Below are 11,255 nucleotides of genomic sequence, written 5' to 3' on the forward strand. Positions count from 1 at the left end.
TATGAATACTAAAGAAGCGTTTTATGTTCTTATAAAACTGTTTTCCTGAACAGCACTACAAACGGAGTTCAGTTATAAAACCTGATTCATAAAGGTAAAATAAGCAGAAATGCATCTATCCAGCCCAAGCCACCTGTGGTGCCCCCAGCACCTTCCTTTCACTCCAACGCCCAGAAGAGGGAGAGAGCATCACGGGAACAAAGTTGTTCCCATTGCAATTTAATGTTCCCCTCCCAATTTTAAAAAGCCAAGTCTTTCATTTTATTGTGGAGTCACTTATGAACTTGTAAAGTATAAAAGGATTTCTGTAATGGTATGGTGCTGAGTGACAGTACGAATGATGCCCAGAGTTTCATCAAAGACGTCCAAAATAAACAAGAAATTTTGTCCTTGCTTAATGATATGCAAGTACAAATTCAGTAGCAAAGTGAGTTGAATAATTATCAAAAGACAGTAGTCATCAACTAGAAAAGTTTTAGAACAGCAGAGTGAAAAAGTTCATTGGGAAATTCTGGTAACTAATGCTTGAGAGTGATAGGTCTGGCTGACAGCATCCGCGTGCACCGAACTAGAAGATATTCTTCTTCAGGAATAACCACAGGGAGCCTCCAACCCCATTACAAAGTAAAGCTCTGTCTGTTGTTTCCTCCCATGTGGGGATGGAGTCCAGGCAGGACCACAGCCCCAGCTCCTTCAGCTGGACACACGCAGTCCTGCCCCAGGTCAGCGCTGTGCTACCCCCGGTAGCACAGCCTCTGCCAGCCACACGTTCTCAAATAAACGCTTTCCTTTCTCCACGGGGCCACACAATCGTCTCACAGAAAGTCTCACCAACTACTCCTGCTCCCAATGCTCCATCTCATGCTCAGCAAGGACAAATGGCTACCTGGCTCTCCCAAATTGCACATGATTACACAGCAGCTGGGGGTGGATTTGTGGAGCTGGCACACAAACGTAAAATGATGGGAGGTGAATCACACTAAGCTTGGCGGTGCCTTCTTATCAGATGTAACCAGGCAAGTGAGGGTATGTGACATCCAGAGAAGTGAGGGAGCTGTTCCAAAGCCGGCAGCAGGGACCACCACCCAGCCCAGGAACAGCAGGGGCACCTCCAGCATCGCGGCCGTCCCCACCAGAGCCCCAGCAGACACACAGCCAGAGCCCATGCTGCAGCCTGCCTGGGGGGCGTGCTAATTCCGTACATCCCTGCTCTGCCCTGCCTGTGACCCTGCGAGGAAATTACAGCCCTCTCCCGAAGAAAGCGTTGCCCATCTGCAGCTCCCACGGGAGGAAGAGTTTCTGGCGTTGCTGAGCAAGGCTTCACACGGAAATTTTGTCAGCAGCACTGCCATGCACCGGCCAACGCTGGCGTAACCCCGGCTGAATCAAACCCAAAGCGTGGGTCTTGAATAAATGAGATGGATAGACCAGACAGAGTGGGCAGAGTGGCTGAGAGAGCAAGAGAGCGCTGATCACCAGGAACAGCTCAGCTGAGATGCAGGGATACCGGGGAGGGTTTCTACTCAATTTACTCCCTCAACTCATTTTTCCTCTCCATAGGAAAACGCACAGGGATTCTTCCTTGCAAGAAAACATTTAGTGAAGGGCTTCTATTAACTATTTGGCTGCAGTGGCTAGGATATGTTTAACACAATGTAGGGACCCAGTTTTCTGGCAGAAGAGATACAATTTAAAGCAACATCATCAGCCAATGGTTATTTTTAGAGAGGCCTTTGCCTAATTTTCTTCCTACATGGGTAACACTTTTATCTGCTAAACCTGTACCCAGAATTATTTGCTGAGCATTCCCACATAGAACTGGGGCTTCCATGCTTGCACTGGGAGTTGAAAAGAATGTCAAACTGCACCTGAAAAAGTGGTAGGCTGGTCTTAAAAATGTGGTTGTCTAAGTCTGAATATAACCAATGTACTAAGAAATATTAACTCAGGTTCCAGAATGTGAAGAGGAATAGCTTTTACTAGTAGCTTTCCAGAGACACATAATCAGATCTATACCTTTTGCTGTAAAACAGCTCTACGTACCTTCCAAAACTCCTCAGCATCTCAGAGTAAATGCTAAAAGCACAAAGTGGTCCAGCTCTGTTGACTTCTCTAGAGTTTTACTCAGCTTTCCTACTGAATCAGGAATATACTCCAAACCTGAGTGGACACAGCCACAAGCAACCTGATTTAAGTGCACCCTCCTCTGAGCAGGGGTCCCTCCCCACCTAAATGACAGAAGCCAGGTATTTGGTGCACAAAGTCAATACTGAGGGCAGCTCCTTTTGCTGTGCCTGCACCCACCCCTTCCTCCAAGGAGGGGACGCAGCAGCCGATAGCTACAGCACACGACGGGCAGCCTTCCCAAGCCACCTGCCACCCCGACACACACGAGAGCCCAGGGAAAACGTCTGGTTGTCCTTCCACCTCCCCACCTCCAGGGAGCACAGACACAAACCAAGAGATTCAACTGTGTGGATGGGATGAGCAAAACACACCGTATTTAGTATGCTTATGTCTTATTTCCAGATATCCCAAATACTTTACATGGACTGCTTCTCTGGTGTTTAGTTAAATATTAGAAAACAGGATGGTTTTAGTCACTCTGCCCTTTTTCATCATTCAGTGAAGATCATTAAGAGGACTCTTGAAGCTATTTATTTCAATTGTATAAAAGGAAAATCTAGGAAACAATGCTAGACTCTGAGAGCAAACACAAAATTTAGATTCTATTATCCTCCAAAAGATAAACATGCATTTTTAAGCAAAATATGGTTTTTTACATACAAAGGATTGCATCTGAGAACTCATTTTCACCACGCAGTGAGTGAACCTGGATGTTTGTGCCATGCAGAGAGCCTAATATGATAACTATTTCTCACTCTGACAGTAAGGATACCGCTGTCCCAGAATCCTGGCTCAGTTCAACTAAAAAAAATAACATGCTGAGCAGCTTGACGGCTGTCTTTGGCTCCGGCCTATGTGCAAGTCAAGAGTTCAAAATGACATGCAAGTTTCCTGCAGCAACACTGAACACTTCTCTAACCCTAACTTCCATCACACTGTGACAGCTAAATAGAGCAATCCAACAACAGCATTTGACACGAAGCGAATTCTTTCATGATTGCTCTGGGAATCTGACTGTGTCTTTTGCAGGGAGAGACTCATCTAACCTGACAGCAAGGCGTTGCTCTCACTCATGGCCAGGAATAGACGCATTTCTGGCACGTACTCCCTTCATTGTTCCACTTGAGAACATGAATGGGTCCAGTTTGACACCCAGTCTACATGGCTGTGTAAGACACGTAACATACAAGTACACCACCACAAAAACCATCTGCTGGGCCAGACAAGCACGACTGGCAAACGGGAGGGATCCAACAGGTACTTTCGTAGTAAATTACAAAAACAAACAAACAAAACCCCAAACGTTGCATTCAGGGGACAAGAAATCACAGCCTTTCTACCCTGGTAGCACTAAATAGCAACCTATGGGAAAGAGACATAACTGTGGGTTAGGGCAATGCTTAGCTCTCCAGATGTCAGTGCCAAGAGACCAGTTCACACTTCCCACACCACTTCGGCACTCACCATGCACCTACTGGCGGTTATCAATCGAAGCAGATCTCTAACAACTTCCCAAGAGAAAGCACATAGGCAGGCTCAGGACCTCCACCAGCCCATGCCGTGCACTGAGCAGCAGCGCAAGGAGCAGCGTGGGGCATGGTCGCCAGCCAAGCCCCAAGGCCAGCCAGCCCCTTGTGAGGCTTTCTCAGCGGCTGCAGGATGAGCTGGTGCTACCCACCACCCCACCTTGGAGCAAAGGCAAGCATTTAGGGATTCTCATAACCCTGACACTTGTATCAATACTTGTCAGTGAACACCCTGAGATGTTAAGCAATGCCATTAACTTGTTTTAAAGTACACTCCCTTAGGCTACTGAAGATTTGTTTTAGTTAAGACAGCAGCATTTCTCCTCCTCTCCTCACAACAGGCTGTATCCTGCACTCTGCCTCTCTCCTTGCTGGGATAGAGATACCGTGTTTACAGAAGGCCAGTTACCTGCATGTCTGCCACAAGGCAACAGTAAAACCCTGCTGATACAGGTATCACTGCTTCAGTTCACCTCGCTCACCAGTTCACTAGTAATTTACTCTGCGTACAGGGAAGAGAAAAAGATGAAATATCAGAGGGAAAAACAAAGAAAGAGAAAAGAGACAGGAAAAAAAAATATTCCTGAAAGGAAACCGATTTTAGTTTGAAACCTCAGCTGAACATCACTGGATATTCTGATGTCCTCCAGCAAAACATGAGAGAGAGAGAAGCTTGAAAAAGAGGATGAAAATTATTAAGACTGTAGACAAAAGAACTGCGGCTTTCATTTGGTATTTCTGAGGCTTTAATGGTCATGAATCATTCCATAAAATGAGAAGTAGAAAGGAAAACAACAGACTCTCCAGCAAGTCAACATTCAAAATACTCTTGTAGATAAAAGCTAGAACTCTTTATACTTCAACAAAGATCTATAAGCAAAACCAGAAGGCACAGGTTTTAATTTAGCAGGCGACATTTAACGTCCTAATGTACCTTTCAAAGAAGAACCCAAATTTAGTGTCACAAAACCAGAAAATTACTCTTTTCATGCCTCTATCCACACATCAACCTTAGCATGAATTAGGTTGTTCAGTAAGACTGAAACCCTTAAAAAAACCCAACCAAACCAAAACAAAAAACCACAAAAAACTGAAGTAGGAAAGTCAAAATGGATGAGAAAACAACCAAAGGAGACACCCACAACACAAGACCAAAGAGCTACAAATGTATTTTCCAGCACAGTGGATGGTTAATCAGAAACACTCCAGGCCACAATTGTTCCATTCTACAAAAATATTTACTGAGCCTGGGGTGTTAGACCGAAGTGACACACATGCATCTATATCCTTTTCATCTTAAAAAAAAATGAAGAGGAACGAGATGGAAGGTGATGTTACTGCAAAGCAAAAAACTAATGATTAATTTCTTACTATTTCCACATGTGCACATTCAAAGACACCTAAAAGTCTTAAGTAGATGTGGTCTCCTATTACGCAATGTCTACCATGCTTCTATCAAAAGGAAGTTTTCCTGGTGATCCATGTGGCTAAATAGTCTGGGTCTTGCATTTTGGTTAGTACTATTCTAGAAATCACAGCCTGCTGAGTCCATGAATGAATTTAGAGAGACCCTCATCAAAACTCATATTGAAGTTCATATATAAAACATTCAAGTCTGTAGGATGGAAGATGGATGACAATGAAGACGACTGTTCTAAGTGAGCAGCACTGCTGAACAACACACCACAGGAAAGGAAAGCAACCATACAGAAAAACAGAAGCTGCTATTTTATTCAATAAGGATCACTATAAATGAAGCAGACAGATGGGCTGTTCCTGCCAAACCCTAACCCATTGCTCCCAAATAAACTGAGAGCAACCCTGAGCTTACTTCAGGTCTACAAGCCTATGCCCAGTGTAGCCCCAAAGGTTCTGGCACAGCAGTGTGAAGTTGCACATAGAGCAGCTTATCCAGTTAACAAGGCAAACATACCCAGATCAGACTGGGTCTGGTGAACGAACACAAAATGCATCCAGTGCTGGCTAACAACAGGGGAGAAGTCTACTTGCATAAACGCTAAGTGGGCTCTTGATTGTGGAAAGTGCAGTTGTCGTTAGCGTCCCAGTTATGCGCTGGAGGTTTCTGCCTCCTCCACGCAATTCTCTCTGGAAATCTGCACTGCAATCTCCAAACTGCTGTACCCTGCCGCAACCAGACGCACCCTCTGCAGGTGCTGTTCTCCCCTCCAACCCTTTATGCCTCCAAAGACTGAACACTACCTGTCCCTTCTCAATAGAAGTTCACGTAAACACCAACAAACCAAGATCAGGAAGTCTCCAGAAAGACACCACCACAGAAAAGATAAGACAATTACATCACTTATCCATGGAAGAAAATCATTACCTGGAACACAAGGAAAGAAACCAAGTATAATCTTTGGTTTTTTGAGTAAGACTCGTATAATAGATCTGTTTCTAATCCACCAGGTACAATCAGCCTTACACAGGACCCCTCAGGATGGAGGACAGCAAGGTACCTTCCTACAATGGGACACAAAGTTGACTCATCCTGCAGCACCTGGCATCTTGGCCAGCCTGGTACAGCTAAGAGCTATGCAGGCCTAAACAAACACACAATCAAACAAGCAAATAAATCAAGGGAAGAAAGGAAAATAACTGCATCCAGCTGCCCTCCTGATTTTCAACATGTTACCTTCACAAAGTGGTGCTAAATGGTGAAAGGGAGCCTGTAACAGCACCCACCAAGTTTTAAACACCGGAGGGTTTTTCACAAGCATGCCCCAAAGAATTGAATCCTAATTCTGCGCTACAAATTACACAGGCCCAGAAGTCCATCCCTATAAACTGTAAACCAGAACTGGGATTAAGGCTATGCCTTTTAAAGAGACAGTGTCCAAATGACAGGGCTTGGAAATCTAAATGAACTACATAGGCCTGAAGATTATTTACTTTTTACTGTTTTTCTTCAGGCTGAAGAACAACATGGAAGTATAACAAGAAACCTAGCATGGGAGCTTTGCATTGCTCCTGACTTTGGATACAGCAATCCAGTGCAGGCTATTGTCAGAGAGCTTTCGTTAAATGCTTTTTAAAATTTACATATAGTATTTAAACTAGTCTATTCCAAACTGTAACTAAAACCTTTTGTGGCAGCCAGGGGAAGACATTTATATGATCAAAACTGAAAATAATGTTAGTCTTCTTTAAATATGAGCCCTTCAGCTAGTGTTAATAACTACTGTTGCCAGAACAGATTCTCGCTTGGCTGTCTGCTTTCGCTACTCCTTGTCTATACATTTTGCTTCCCAGAGAAAGTCACACCTACAGCAAATCGCACCATACAGTCCTACTGAAAGAAAGGAAACAGTACATGAGACACAGTGCCAAGATCTATGAACTCGTTTCACTCTAGAATGAGACTTCCAAGGATAATGTAACCAAAAAAGAAAAAAAAAAAACACCAAGAAAAACCAGTATCACAGCCATTGGCAAATAAATTCAGAGAGGTACAGAATCTAAACAGTATGTGCAGCTGCCAAGGACTGCAGGTTTTGCATCAGGATGCACTGGCAGAAAAGCTCCTCATCCTCCATCAGGCTTTGCCCTCTGAAGCGCAGAGGACTGGACGGACGTCAGCCATGCGGCCTGGAAGCCAGGTCAGTGCTCCAGCACATCAGTTATTACAGCAACCCACATGTATTTTTAATTACAGGTTTTATCCCCAAGTATTCAGGCTGCCTCCTGCTCACAGAGTGACACTGACAAGGTGTGGCACCAGCAGCCGGCCTGAGGTGTGCAGGCCAAAAGTGGTAAGGAAAATGTTTGAGGTTTTTCAGTATAAACCAATATTTACCGGTATGGAGAGTCTGCTTTTCTTCAGCAGGCTTTTAGTGGTAAATATTGGTTTAAAACGAAAACCAGAAGCCTTAATTACATAGCTGAATACTAGAATTATGTTATAGATTTGTAGGACTTATTTTATTTCAGGGAGCGGTGATGCATAAAAAGGGCCAAATCCAATTGAGTTTACTCAAGGAAGCATATCAGTAAATGTGTGGACTTCATTTCAGATGACCAAAAGAAATTGGTTTAATTTCTTTGTTTTTATGAAACTGAAATTACAGTGAATACTGCAGAACAGAATAGTTGGCTCCAAAACGATTCACAAAACTCTTGGATTAAAGCTTTTCAACAAGGGATTGAGTTGTTTTGGACCATTCTTGCACAAATGCATTTAATTAGCATCTTAATTAGAGTCATGCCACAATTCAGCTATCTTAAAGAAATTTCAGTTCTTTCAAAATTTCTGCTGAGGTACTTGTTAGACAAATAATTGCTTTCTTTGGCCATTACACTGAGGAAAGACTGAGTAACATTATAAACATTGCTTAAAATATTAAGAACTGACTGATCCTTAGAGTTTGAGGTTTTTTTGTCTAGGATCATCAGAACATGCAAAATCCTACTTAGTTCTGATATCTTTAAGCACAGTACTTCTTGTAATGAGTCAAGTGCCAATCAAATCACTAGTAAATTAGTTTTTACTTTATATTCAGATGATTGAAACATATATAGATGGTTGACTTCAAGTATATATTGTTTAGACAAAACTTCGCATTCACAGCCAGTTTTGTAGGTTTTATACCTTCACAAGCTGATGCCACGTTCTTAAGTGTTTAAGGGGCAGCAGGATAAGGGCTGCAACATTTCCATGAATGGAGACTCTAGTTATATTTTGAAATAATTACTGCCTTTATTCTGATTGCTTTCTGGTCGCTTTCTGGTCACTTTCTGGTCACTTTCTGGTCACTTACAGGCACCAGCATCGTAACACCCACTTGACCTTAAACCAAACATAGCTGGCATGACAAGGACTTCACTGCTAACACCTTTGTAGTGAGACCAATTCAAACACGAAAGCCGCAACCTTCAAAACTTAAAATGAGTACATAAGAGGCATTTGCACATAATTTGTAATTAAAGTTAAAATATACTTCTAGAATTGTGTTGCATGTCCGGACAGCTCACTGGCACAAACAATGACACGGCAAAGGTCACAGGGACGAAAGCAAACATCTCCTGCAGTCAGCAGCTCGCAGCAAAAAACATTAAGTGTCAAAAATCACAAGCACTGAAACAGATCTTGGGCTTCTTCATTTTAACACACAAGACCGGTATTCACACAGAGACTAACCCAAATACTTCTACATGCTGAAAGATTTCAATAGTCATTATAATCAAACACACGAGACGTCCAAATGTAAAAGGTCTTCTCTAAAAATGTATCCCCTGCAATCAAAGCAAGAGTTCGTTGCAAAAAGGAGAAAAAACAGTCTTAGTCAACTACAATAACATGAAAATAAAGCTTCCCAGCATCTGTTATGACTCGTATTAAAACTCTCAGATTCCCAAATGTATTTATACTGATGAACAAGTTAAAAAATAGTACATCATCTTGTAAAATAATATTTTTAGTGTTTCAGTCCTTCAGCAACAATGAATTCTCCTTGTCTAATGTATACACAGTTCCTGTACATTCAAAATATGTTTTCCATCTGGCTTTCCAAAGAATTAGCTCCAACCTTGTCTGTTAAAATGACAATCCTTTCTATTTGTATTGCACAGTACAGTACCACACCTACGGAGTCCCCAAATTTCTAAACTGGAAATATCCCACAGGATTCAATCCAACCGTGATAACGATGACTGTGTGACTGCAATCTCCTCCAAGTCATTTGGGAGCCACACTCAGCCTCAAGTGAAAGCTACAGAAAAAGGTCCAACAAGCAACAAAACTAATGATTTGTTTTGTCTTTACTGCATCTCAGATCATATGGCGAATTATTACGTTCTTGTTAAGAATCTGCTTCCCAAGGGTGCTCATTCAGATTTGGAATGTTCCAAATGATTGAGCAGGACATAAAATACCTACAGTTTATATTGCCATTATCTCTAGATTTGCAGATCACTAAGTACAGATATGTAACTCGTAGGTAACACAATAAAAGGAAGAATCATTGCAAAGTACATAATAAACTGAAGGCTTCAGTTAAACAGAAGAATGAACTTATGAGACTAAATACTCACCCTAACCCATTTTAGATTCCAAAAATAATTAACATGTGAAATACCATTTCCTGATGCACTGTTATTTCTGCCCAAACAGCACAGTTTTAGAGCAGTTACATTCACCAAAGAAACATCATTCTCAGCTAATTGCCTCTAACTGCCAAGTCTACCGAGTCCGCAAAAGTGTGCTAGATGGCACCTTCTGTACCACTGATCAGAAAATAGCGTTTGTCAGTTTGGTACCAACTCAGTTCTATCATGAGAAAATTTATTAAAATATCCTGAAGAATAAAGGCTCTTTCTGAAAAATATTTTTCTTCATAATCTTTTATTCCTTGCAATGAGTCCCACAGACTTTGTTCTATGTCCTCCTCACCACCTGGAATAGTTTTGGTCACAGAAAGCACCTATTTTGTCCAACCGTTTGTCTTATGACAAGGTATAAGGAAATGAAATGAGAGAGTCTGACCCTACAAAATCACGTATTTGAAAAACAATACTGATAGCTTGTATCCATTTTTGCGGCATGGGGACCTAAAAACATAAACCTTTTCCAATCGGACAAGCGAGCATAAAAAAGCCAAGACTGGAAATTTGAATATAAAAACTACTATAAAAGTATGAGGAAATTAGCAAGAAATTAAAGCCTACTCATCAAGGTCTCTAAAAATAAAATTGTAATAGCTCCTTTTTGAGGAAATCAGGAAAAGAAAGAAAAGTATCTTGCAACCCTTACTGAAGCATAACTATCTCCATACAACTTTTGCTACATTTGCCCTTGGACTGACGAGTGAAGAATCCGGCTGAAAAGGTGCACTGAAACACCTGAAAACCTTTTTCCTTCCAATACTGCAAGCTTTTCACATTCACAGTAAACTAAATTTCCAACTGCACACACATGCAATGCCTTTCAGCTGACTTAACAATTATTTTTGCATTGGAAAGGTGTTCCATTAGAATTTGGAAAACAGTTTGTCTGACATAGATTTACCCTTCAAAAACACCCACTCTGCTAAGCCTGTACCACAATGTTTCATAATGATTTTAAACTCTTGTACGCTTAGGCTCACTCATCCTACTACTAGATAGCTCTAAGAGCAAAAAACAGTCTCTATTCCTCCCCCCTACAGTGCCCAGGTCACAGGGAACACCAAATAAGCAAAGACAGTCCACCTGAGGACAAGAGAAGATGCACACCGCAAAAGGTTTCAGGTGCAGATGAAAGAGGACAGCTAATGGAAAGGGCATGCTGTGGTCTCTGGGCCTCATAGCTATTCTGATTTTATGCAAAGCAGAAGCAGGGGACGCGGGAGGAATGCACAAGCCTGCAGTGTGCCTTTATCTATGCCCTTCCCAGAAGCTAAATTAGCGACCTCCAAGCTGCAGGGGCTCATCCTCACAAAGCATCACACACCCAAAGGCGAAGTAAGGCTGCAGCACGCAAGGGACCCAGCTCCCTATCCCGCGGGCAGCCGACGGGGGAAAGAAAACCCCAGAAGGGCCGGCGGGGCTCCGCGCCCCGCTCCCCGGCGCTACCCTGGGATGCTGCGGGCCGTGTCCGGAGTCCCCAGC

The sequence above is a fragment of the Mesitornis unicolor genome, unplaced genomic scaffold, assembly GCF_000695765.1.
Source record: "Mesitornis unicolor isolate BGI_N332 unplaced genomic scaffold, ASM69576v1 scaffold2189, whole genome shotgun sequence".
Lineage (NCBI taxonomy): Eukaryota > Metazoa > Chordata > Aves > Mesitornithiformes > Mesitornithidae > Mesitornis > Mesitornis unicolor.